Source organism: Filicampus tigris, chromosome 1 (assembly GCF_054856515.1).
Source record: "Filicampus tigris isolate MCC_2025a chromosome 1, RoL_Ftig_1.0, whole genome shotgun sequence".
In the NCBI taxonomy this organism is placed as follows: Eukaryota; Metazoa; Chordata; class Actinopteri; order Syngnathiformes; family Syngnathidae; genus Filicampus; species Filicampus tigris.
Window position 1 is genome coordinate 2,505,489 of NC_141217.1, and position 12,012 is coordinate 2,517,500.

The following is a 12,012-nucleotide window of genomic DNA, read 5'->3' on the forward strand; positions in this document are numbered from 1 at the left end:
AAAAAAAACCTTTATAGTGGTTGGCCCGATCAAGAACACTCTCCAGGAGGTAGGTTCATGAGATGAATACAGAGTGTCCACCACAAAGTGTAAACAATTTGTAAGCCTCCAAAACAGGAAGGCCCGATTTGAGTTTGCCGAACAATATCTTAAAAGAAAATACTTTACAGTTCTGTAACAACCTACTATGGACAGATGAGACAACGATTTACTTGTACCAGAGGAAGAGAAGAGTATGGCGAAGGAAAGGAAATTGCTCATGATGTGAAACATAGCACCTCATCAGTGAAAGCGTCATGGCGTGGTCATGTATGGCTGCCAATGGTGGTTTCTTTGTAGTTATTTCATTTAATGTGATCTTTATCTCAATCAAAACTTAGAAAACACCCAAAAAGTCAACAAAAATAGCCATACTATACAAAAATGATTAAGTTTGAGAAAGGAAATAAGGAAGCAAAAGCTTATCTTGTCCTGCCCTCTCCTTACAGTTCAAATCATCATTTATCATCAACTTGTGTGTTTGTGTATAATATGAATGTCTGCTTCCATATCATTTTCCCCTCAGTATTTTCACATTACATCTTAACATATCAAAATCTCTCAAAAACCCCAAATTAATAAATTATCATTGATAAAATTACATTGAAATGAATATAAAATAATAAAAAATACAGAAATCACATCGTCTAAACAAAATCAGCTTTTAAGCGTCAAGTACATGTCCATTTAAGGCAAGGAAGTTCAATGCTGATTGCTTGATAGTTGGAGACTCAACCGGCCATATGCATATTGTCTTTTACAACAGTAGTACCTAACAGTATTGATAATTCAACATGGAACATTGGATGACAAGCACACAGTCTCGGATGCCAAAATGCAGATCGTGTCGTGCGCGCCTCAGTGAATGGGAGCGAGCTGAATGGGAAGTCGTCATTTATAAAGCAAATAGTTGTAGTTACGTTAGGTGGCCGTTAACGTGGCAAAGTACACGTCCAGTCTTAGATATTTATTTATTTAATTTATACAGGAACGATGTCACTGACGGACTTTCTCCTGGAACGTTCAGTCTGACAGACTGACAAGAGTTGCGCTCCTTCACTGTATAATAATGGAAATAAATAATAATACTGCTTCGTTTTTTTTTTTTTTGCTGATACTCTCAGGAAAGTAATACCATAACTCAACATCATAATTATTGTGGTTTTTAATTGTGGTGGTAAAGTGAACTGAGTTGTTTCTTATTTTTTGCTATTTATGCAGTAGTAGTGCAAAGGCAACCGGATGAGTCCAACTGCACTGTGCAGCTCACGGCTCTCTGCAGTTTTCTGATCAGTGTGTTGATAGCCGAATTGTCATGTTACAAATGACAGATTGAGCCATTATTAAAAAGTAATCAGCCAGGACTGCGTCCTACTGATCTGAGTGGAAGATTCAATATAATGCAGCATACTGTGAGAGCACCTGTGCGCAGAGCCAGCATCAGTTAAAGGTACTTCAAACCAATGCTTCATTGCAAGCTACGTTTTGTTTTTAACTAGGAAAAATATATATTGTGAAATGGGTTGGGTTTGTTTTGGGGTTGTTTAACTGGGGCTCAGTGGATGAACTGGGTCAGCACTGAGAGATCAGTTTGTAGTAAAGAAACAGCGAGTCAGTGTGCTGCTCACCATGTTCCCCTCCCCAAAAACTCCTGCGCTGCACCGAGGGAGACTCTTCCTTTTTTTTCCCCTTTATCAGCTGGTGTAAGACTTGGCTGGCTCGGTCTGCTATCTGAGGTTCCTCGCTCTGGACAATGAGGCAGGATAACAAAGGCTGTGGTTACAGTAGTTCTAGTTTAGTTCAATGTTTTCGTTTTGTTTCCATGACATGATTAGATGTGCTGAGGATGTGTCTGAGCCGCCGAGCAGTCCCATTTTTCTGTGTAGCTTTGCCCTTACCCTCAGGATGAGATGCTGTCTTCTCCGGGATTGTGCTTGGCAAGACAGGCATTGCCAGATGGTGCCTGCATGTACTGGTGCTCAAACAGCAATTTTCAGTGCTCTAAACAAAGTGTTGTGCTGCCTTGATTTGCTTGTTGCAGGGGATGGAGTAAAACCCCTGAGTTGCCTCCCGAGTTGCCTCCCGAGTTGCCTCCCGAGTTGCCTCCCGAGTTGCCTCCCGAGTTGCCTCCCTAGTCTCTCATTGGTTTAAGGTCCTAGGAGCCTGCATGCTGATTGACAGGGAAGGTCTGAGGTCACAGTGTGCGGGGTGTTAAATGCGGCACCCACACTGCAGTGGGGACTTAATGTCTTCCTTTCTCTACTGGGAAAACTAATCCCATGTTCATACCAAAGGTAAAACAACACTTCACCTCGTTTTTTCCCTGGGGAGTTTGATACTATGATACTTTGAACGTAGCTGTTCATTTGTGGCAAGCTACAAGAGATAAGACGAGAGGTTACCCGTTCTGAAAGAAAAAAAGTGAACATCGTTTGCCAATCAAGTGTTCAGTGGTTGTGCTAAAACTTTGGTGAATGCTATTGCTATTTTGGTTCACAGTTCAAGTGTAAACAAGTAAATACACTTATCAGATATACGCCGGCTTCCTTGCTCACCATTCTCCAAGCTTACCTGCTCCTTTTTGGCTCAGTCCTAGTACTGGAAGTTGACTGTGTTGTACAGTGATGATTATTTGATTCCTCCGTTGTTTCTCCAAGCTTCCCGCACAGGATGCTCAATGTGTGATGTAGTAAGTACTAGGGGTCTAACGGTACGCAAAATCACATTTCCGTTCGGTTCAGTTTTTTGGAAACTTCGGTTCTGTATATTTTCGGTTAAAAAAACCCAGATTTTTTAAAAATGTTTTTTTAGAAAAGATGACAAGTAAATGGTACAATTTTTAGAAAAAATAAGTAATAGCGAACCATTCGGGTGCTATTCTAAGAAATTACACCAGAATTAAAAATACACTAACAATAAAGATAAATTTTTCTTAATTTTGTAAATTATTAAGACAATGAAATCTTTAAACACTCAGCAGCAATAGCCTATGACACACATAAGTATTCAAGTTAAACACAAGTCGTCATTACAGTACATGTACTGGATTTTCCGGACTATAAATCGCTCCGGAGTACAAGTTGCACAAGCTATAAAATGCATAATAAAGGGGAAAAAACATATATAAGACGCACTGGAGTACAAGTCGCATTTTGGGAGGAAAGTGTGCGCTTAGTACACATCATTTCCACGGAGCTACGATGCTACATGTAGCATACAAGAAAGTTACGGTAAGATGACTTTAAACTCACCAAAACTATAGTAGATCGCTTAAATAAGTCTTTTATTCATCCCCGACCATGTAGAATGTTTCCAAGTCTCCAAAAATATTTATGTGTTTGGTCGTCATTATGTATTCCTCTCCTCTCTGCTGAGTATGCTCCTCCCTACGTTTGTGGCTGCATGATGCAATACCTCAGCCAGAGGCAGCCAACTGCCTGTTTGTGGTTTATTCTTGTTCAACCATCGTCTGAAACAAACTTAGACAATTGTGTGTAATGACAAATATACACGAGCTGAATTGTGGATGATTGTAGGTTGTTGACTCAACATACTAATCGCTTTTGCTAATGCTAATCGCGATCGCTAATCGTTAGCATAGGCTCATCTTGTTCATGTCCATGAAAATACATGTGTATGTAATGCATAGATTGATAGTATTTTCTGTTTCTTGTGCAGTTTCACAATATAAACAGGCAACTTCGCTGCACACCTGGAGTCAGTGGAGTTTGCTTTTGTGAATGTTTAGCTGTTTGGATAAGCTTGCTTCCTCGACTAGCAAGGCCTGTTAGTTTAACAAAACATTAGACTTTAACCGTTTAAATTATTCATGAATTTTAATAGCTTTTAGGATGTACCTTATGTTCCTTTATGTTGGTTACAATAACATGTGAAATGATATAGAAGTAATTGTCATGGCTTGTTAGTGCTGACAAAAGCGCCTGCAGAGGGAGGCAAAACATAAGTCACAAGTCAGCACTAACAATCCATGACAGTAATGTGTTAATAATTTCACACATAAGTCGCTCCAGAGTATAAGTCGCACCCCCGGCCAAACTATGGGAAAAAAATGCGACTTATAGTCCTATAATAGGGTATACACTTTTTGTGATTAAAAAAAATACATACAATAACAGTTACAATTATTGCTAACTATATTAAAACTCTTTTTATAATGAAAAAATACAGTAACTTTAAAAAGTTTTTATGAAATTATATAAACTTTTTAGGCATTGAAATGTTTGAATGTTCAACAGCATATTGTAACGAATTGGGTTATCTGTGTTGTGGTCGAATTTGTGTGTTGCTGAGTTGTGATGTTTCTGAGGTTCATGAATGCACCGCTCGACATGCGAGTGGGGCAGCGGAGAAAGAAGAGCGCGCCCATTTGTACTTGGATTAATAAAAACGTGATTATTAAACTACGTCTGGCGTTCCTGGAAGATGATACAATATGATAAATCTCGCTGTTTAAGTTGAACGTTTTTGCTCCCTCGTCTAAAAAACATTCACAGTCGGATGATGCCGTGCATGTTAGACGTGCAACAGTATCTGCAACAGAGCCGCCAATCTCATGTTGCAATGTCGGCACACAACTTTGGGACTCCTCCACGTACCTTTCCCCATCGGCGATTTTAACAGGAAAGCCAGAATGTTCCCAAACAGGAGACTGCAGTGTACGCGGGGACCTTCGAGCTCTGGCTCTTTTCTGGCTATCTCTTTTATGCCGCCACTCTCGTCTCCCGCACGCAACAGTCAGCGTCCGTGCGTAAGGTCGCGCTAATAAGTGGACCGAACCGAACGCAAGTGGCCCGAACCGAAAATGCCATACCGAAACGTATTAATACACCCGAGTGTACCGTTACATTCCTAGTAAGTACATTCTCAATGCTAACTAGCTCTCGCCCCGCGATGTGTCGGTTAAAATTGACTAATTTAAGTATTGCCCGCCCCCATTCGCATCACTGCAAATGCGACAATTCTGCTGTGTACGTGAACTGCATTGACCTAATATATAATCGTGTCGTGAGAATAGTTCGATTCACGTCCAGTCTGACCGTAGCATAAGGCGGCATTTGGTTTGGCATTCCCTCATTGCATTCAGCGGAATGCAAAAATGGAACATGCAACACACACACACTTCTTCAGCCTCTCAAGCTGACATCTCTTTTGTGGCCACCTCCCCCCATGATGACCCTCAGCCTAATCACAAGTCACAAGACCTACAGAGATCTCTGAGTGGCTGATTCTTTTGAACAAAACTTTTGTTGTTCTCGTGTGCATTTCTCCAGACAGGCTATTATCACAATGTATTGAAGTTGAGACACAAAGAAAGGCATTGGCAGACAGGATTCATTCATGTATGTGTAACCTTCACCCAATGTTCATTTAAAGTGCTTTACTTGCTTCTGTTAACTCCACTTCACGCTGCCATTGACTTCAAACCCGAGTGAAATGCTATTGTTTGATGAATCTGTGATGCTGTGCGTGCACACGTGTGCACGCGGTTACAATAGAAAGTACCGTATTTTCCGGACTATAAGCTGCTACTTTTTTCCTAGGTTTTGAACCATGTGGCTTAGAGGGATATTGTTAATGATATCATCGTCAATCTTGCTTTCACATTGTGTAATTTTACATTATTGAGTATTAATACTGCCTCGAAGCGAGTCAGCCGACGGCGGCAAAGTATGAGGAAATGCTGAAAAATCAGTGTGCATTGACGGCGAAGGAGGAGGAAGTGATAATCATTCGCCGAACCAGCGGGCAGGACCCGGTCACGTGACTCTGTCCGCGCCACAGCGGAGCTATCCATGTCGTCCGTAGTCTGTAAATGGTTTGGGGTTGACAAGACTAACGTCGGTGGCAATAACGTTGTTAGATGTACCAAAACGGTCACCGTGAAGAGCAATTCTGTTGCACCACGAGCCATACGGATTACGAGGAAAACTTGGCGACCGTGCAAGCACGCTAAACAACAGCTTAAACACACACAATCAGAAAACAATCGCCGAGTTGAACCAACAAACGCACTCACGCACACACACACACAGTACTTTAGCGAGCAAGTTAAGCGTAACATCCTGGATGATCGGTTAGCATTCAGTTTACACGCTTTTAGTCCGCATCATTCATAACTACCGTATTTTCCGGGCTATAAGCCGCACCTTTATATAAGACGCACCTATCTATGTTGAAAAGTTTTATATTTACTGCATTTACAGAACGATTATGAACTGTAAATGTACATGTATGTACCTGAGCAGATTCTTTCCTAACAGTGCCTTTTAACACTGCAGCAACATTGCTGATTAAAACAGAAGAGATCCAAGAGAAAATAAACAGTACTTATCTTCATTTCACTGCCGACTGCCGCTCCAGTTTGTCAGCTAATGTCCACCAGACTCCACCATCTATTGTTCTACTACATTCTACACATGTCTTGTTTTATGTTAATAAAGTCAGCCAATCTAACACACGACGTGCTAAATCAACAATAGCATTTCACATCGAAACAACAGAACAGACGTAACATCAGCCAATTGCATTCATGTGCACTTCACGGACCTCTAGGAAAACATATAATCAAAGCATTACAGCACCTAATGCAATAACCTAGTCTATGGCGCCCTCGCCTGTTGAACTCCTCCACCTGCAGTCACATCCAGTTAATGGGAAATGTATTGTATTGAATTGTACTGTCATTCTGGTTAGAGCACCCCGAGCGGTGGGAGAAAAATCCACAGAATAGCCGCACTGGACTATAAACCGCATGGCTCAAAATCTAGAAAAAAGTCGCGGCTTATAGTCCGGAAAATACGGTAGCCTGTATTCCCGAGACATGTTGCACAAACTACGACGGTTTATTAGTGTGACGCCAGCATACACCCAAACATGAATACGTCACAAGTCTACATATCACAGCGATGAATGAATGGGAAAACTTTACTTTTCTGTAAATTGCAATTTTGCTATTCAACTTTATTCTGAATACGGTGGCCAATGTATGAGAATAGGTGTTGTCATGACGACGGGTTTTTTTTCTCGCTGGGTGACACTTCATCACACGTCACATATCAAATATATTTTTTCTCATTCTGATAGCTGTAGTTAACATCTTTTTCTCATTCTGATTGCTCTAATAGTTGGCAGTGGTACACCAGTACTTACTGCAGCTCAAAATGTCATATTATGGAATAACAGCACAGACATTTTAAAGACATAAATATTCCCAAACATCAATGTAAGTCTATACATACATTTTTGTTTTTTATTGTTGAAAATTGTCGTAGAATATCATTGTTTTGCAGAAGCTGCATTTAGCAATTTAAAACAGATGTTGTTCACAAACGCTGTCCATCCACAATTGGTCTGTGAAGCAAGTGCAGATTTAAAATATTTTTTTTAGAATATCATCAAATTATCGTTATCGAATTTTTGGAAAAAATATCGAGAGATTTTTTTTGCCCATATCGCCCACCCCTAATATGGCTTATATAAAGGTACGGCTATTCGGTGTATTTTCCTTCTACCACTAATGGCGGTGTAACCAGAATTACAATACAATACGATTGCCATTAACAGGATATGACTGCAGGTGGAGGAGTTCAACAGGCGAGGGCGCTATACACTAGGTTATGAATAACGTGGTATGCGGACGTAGAGCTGGCAAACTAAAGTGACAGCGGGCAGTGAAATGAAGATAAGTACTGTAGTTTCTCTTGGTTCTGTTCAGTTTTAATCAGCAAAGTTGCTGCCATGTTAAAAGGCACTGTTAGGAAAGAATCTCTTCAGGTACATACTTACAGTACATTTACAGTTCACAATCGCCGTCGCACACACCGTCGCACACACCGTTGCACACACCATTGCACACACCGGCACAACAAAACACGAACGGGTCTGCCGTCATTCGTCTCGGCTCACGCACACTGACACGCTTTCCTTTGACGGACCATGGCGACAGTGACACCAAATGGGCTTGGTGGTCGGAACGAAGGAAAGATATGGACATACCTTTTGTACAACCCAGCAGAAAGAACAACACGATGCATTGTAGACAGCGGTAATGGTGAATGTGGCCACAAACTAGGTGGAAAGAATTACAACTCTCATGCGACATCTGAGGGCTCAGCACGCTGATATATTGTCCCAACTCGTCCTGTTAATATACTGTATACATTTACTTGCACTCTGTTATTCAACAATCGGCTTGTGATCAATTTCATTGGCTTAAAGTTTTCCACGTAACTCGTGGCACATGTGGGCTGAGTTAAGGCATAAGTTATGTTGGTTGAGATAACGTCAAGACTAACATCACTTCATTCGCCTGTTGTGTTGTCGTAAAGTCAAATATTAAAAGTAGATTACGGCAGTGGCCCGCAACCATTTTTCTATCACGGACCGGTTGGTCGGCGTTGGCGCGCGTGTGCGTTAGTTTGCGTGCGTGTGTGTATGCGTGTGTGTGTGTGTGCAATAATAAACGCGAATCCATAGTTTTTTTTATTTCACCAATATTGAATTACTTTTTAGCTTTAGCAATGCGGTTAGCCTTATATTTTTTTGACGAATCAATTAAAAAATGTATGCCTGACCTGTATGTACGAAACCTTGTATGCCTATTTTTAACTAAAACGGACTAAAACATTTTTTAATTTTCGTCGACTAGATTTACAAAAACTAGACTAAAACTTTTTGGGGGAGTTTCCTTTGTCTAAAACTAGACTAAAACCTTTTTGAGTTTTCGTCGACTAAAACTACACTTAAATTATCACTAATAGGAATGACTAAATGTGACGAAAACTAATAAGCATTTTCGTCCAAAAGACTAAGACTAAATCTAAGATCCCTGTCAAAAACAACACTGGCTAATACAATGGATGCCAACTCCTCTCGAAGCATAGGGACCAAGCTCGACTGCGAATAGCCATTACTTATAATTGCCTCCATTAAGTTAAACCATTAATGTATCACAAACTATCATCCCAAAACTAGCCTTTCAAACACTGAAAAATAGGACTGGGAAGATACGGGTAACTCATTAATTCGATACTGTGACGATATGTGGCCAACGATAATATCACGATATGGATGTTCGATATATTGACAGAAATTTTATCAATGCTATCATATGAGAAACAAAGAAACATGTACATCTGCACATACGCGCAAAGGCGCCTGTCTGTCGACCTATGAGAAACGCCTTAAGTGGCACGCCTCCTTCTGCATGTGTGCAAGAGGACGATGGCATCAAGCATTTTTTAGGGAAAATAAAATAGAACCATTAGGGTGATATTCTAAGAAATACACCAGAATAAGAAATACACTAACAATAAAGATCTCTTAATTTTGTAAACTATTAAAGGGACGGTGGGGCCGGGATGGCCAAGTTTTCACTAACAAGTTCATTTTATATATTTTTTGATCAGGAAAATGAGAAGAGTTGTCATTTTTTATCTTATCAATAAATTAGGGAGAAATTAGGAAATAAGTGACTCCATGAATAACGCCCCTTGTTAATGAGCAGAATGGCCGCGCCCCCTACCGTTCTATCCTTGTTCGGCCGGAGTCACGGGAGTAACTAATTACAAACTCTCCATTGGAAATCATTGTACTTTCATTGCTTATAACGTCCAAACACGGCGATCAATTGGCACCAAAATTTATGTGGACATCTCTACTCATGCCCACTTCAACATATCAAAAGGATTAACCTCTCCATGGCTGATTCATATGAGAATGAGGAAATGTGGAACTCAGCAGAGCTACATAGATTTGGGCTGGGACCAGCGCACACTGCTTCTTTGCTGATCATGGCGAGCCATTAAACTCCAGTCAGGATATTTACAGAGACTGAAGTGGAAATGAGACGTGCACATTTATTTGGATGAGGAATGGCCCCAGATTTTCGACTTGCAACGCGTCGTCCAATTTGGAAGGTAACAGCCGAAATGGCACATTCCAATGCGGCCATACTCGGCTGTGCAGTCAGCCTCGCTAGAAATTTTTGTTCGCTGTTCGATGAGGGCTTTCGTCACTCTCACGCCGCTTCACTCGGGCAGAAGGTGGCGGCTGCAAGCAATCAAGCAGGGAAGCAGGGAACCGCGCGCGACTGCTTGTGAGGAGACATGAAGACACAGGCTCATCTTAACCTCCACACGCTGGGCGGACAGTAAGGAGCTAATGTTGTTGTGCTAACGCCTTTTGTTTTAACGGCCAGAAGCTAGTTGTTGCCATTACCCGTCCCAATCCTACCTCTAACCAGGGAGGGAAGCGGGGGGCTCCAATCTGCCTGCTGCTGCTGCAAACCGCGGTCTCTCTCCCTCCCAGGACACGAGTTTAGCGTCGGCAAATGTCCGAAATATAACCAGTCGGGGTTCGTTTGCGCATTCATGCTGTCCGCTTCTGCTTGTGAAAGTGTGAAAGTTACAATTATTGCTAACTATATTAAAACTCTTTTTATAATGAAAGAAACGCCAATAACTTTAAAGTCTTTATGAAATTATTTACACTTTTTAGGCATTGAAATCTTTGAATGTTCAACAGCATATTGTAAGGAATTGGGTTATCTGTGTTGTCGGATTTGTGTTTTGCTGAGTTGTGATGTTTCCGAGGTTCATGAATGCATCATGCTCAGACCTTGGGCGCACATAAGGTGCCATCGGCTCAGAGTGCGGCTGGCTCCTGAGAGCCGATGACACTGTTCTCAGCATACTAGCCGCCGTTGGCATAGCTGCTTATAGTTGTGGTGATCATGTGTTTGGGATCATGTCATGTCATGTCATGTCATCTTCCAAACCGCTTATCCTATACAGGGTCGCGGGGAATTGCTGGAGCCTATCCCAGCCGTCAATGGGCGAAGGCAGACTACACCCCGAACTGGTCGCCAGCCAGTCGCAGGGCACACATAGACACTGTCACTGAGCGGGAATCGATCCCACGCTGCCCGCACACAACTCAGGCGTGTGTACCACTACACTATCAGTGGACCTGTTTGGGATCATGTGATCATTCAAGATGGCGACCTCTGAGTCAGATTCACGTGATCTCGAAGCCTAAGAAAGATTACATCGCCATCGTAAAAGCAGGCGTAATCTTGCCGTGTCCCAAGGCACTGCTTTCTATTTAATTTGGTAAGGTTTATTTTGAAGTTGGCCTTCTTACCACGTTCGTGTGTTAACCGAGGTACTCTAATTAATCAAGGAACCGTTTCAGCCATACTCGGCATGCCATGTGCTGCTGCCAGTTCCTTTCTTCACCTGGGATGTAATTTGAATCACATAAACTAACAGCACAAATGTGTTCTGTAATCTTGCTTTCCGTCCCAAAGCTTTCAGCAGGAGGTGGAGATGATGTTCTCGCTATGTTCCTGTCACAAGGAAGGCCACGCACATTGCTGACTGCTGACCTTTTATAAAGAAAAGGGAAAAAAACATGCATTCCCTCCCTCCCTGCCCGTGTGAACCGATATGGACCTTGAGGTTGCCTCGCATCCATGTGGCAAGTTAAACGGCAGTTAAGCGATGCCGCCAGTTATGCAGCAAAGTGTCAGACACATTTAGGTTGAAATGGTTGTGGAACCAAGCCACTTTTAGAATGTTGTCAAAAGGGACACACCTCAGATGTCTGTTTGCAATTGGAGTGCATCAGTGCCAGTGGCTCGTGTTGAGTTCGTGAGCCAAATGGCCACCTCATTGTGTTTGCAGCACCCAGCAAACTTGCTGGGAAGTGGAATAGATTAAAGATGGAAGTGCCCATCTCATCTCTCTTTCCTGCTGCCAAGCATGTGGCTTTTATTATGCCGATCAATACTAGACTATGTGTAATGATGTGCTTGCTACACTGATGACTGTGTTGTGTGCGTCACATTCTGTGTGCGAATGTGTGTTATAGTTGAAAGTGTTTGTAGAATTTATTGGGATTTAGTGTAATCAGTGTGTGTAAAATTTAGTGACATTTTGAAACCATTTCTGC

At 41.8% G+C, this 12,012-nt stretch overlaps 1 protein-coding gene across 7 annotated transcripts in view; it reads left to right on the forward strand.

Annotated features, from left to right (window-relative positions):
- Window positions 1-12,012, forward strand: part of LOC147152476 (mitogen-activated protein kinase kinase kinase kinase 4-like) — a 50,405-nt gene that overhangs the window by 4,427 nt on the left and 33,966 nt on the right. The window lies entirely within an intron of this gene.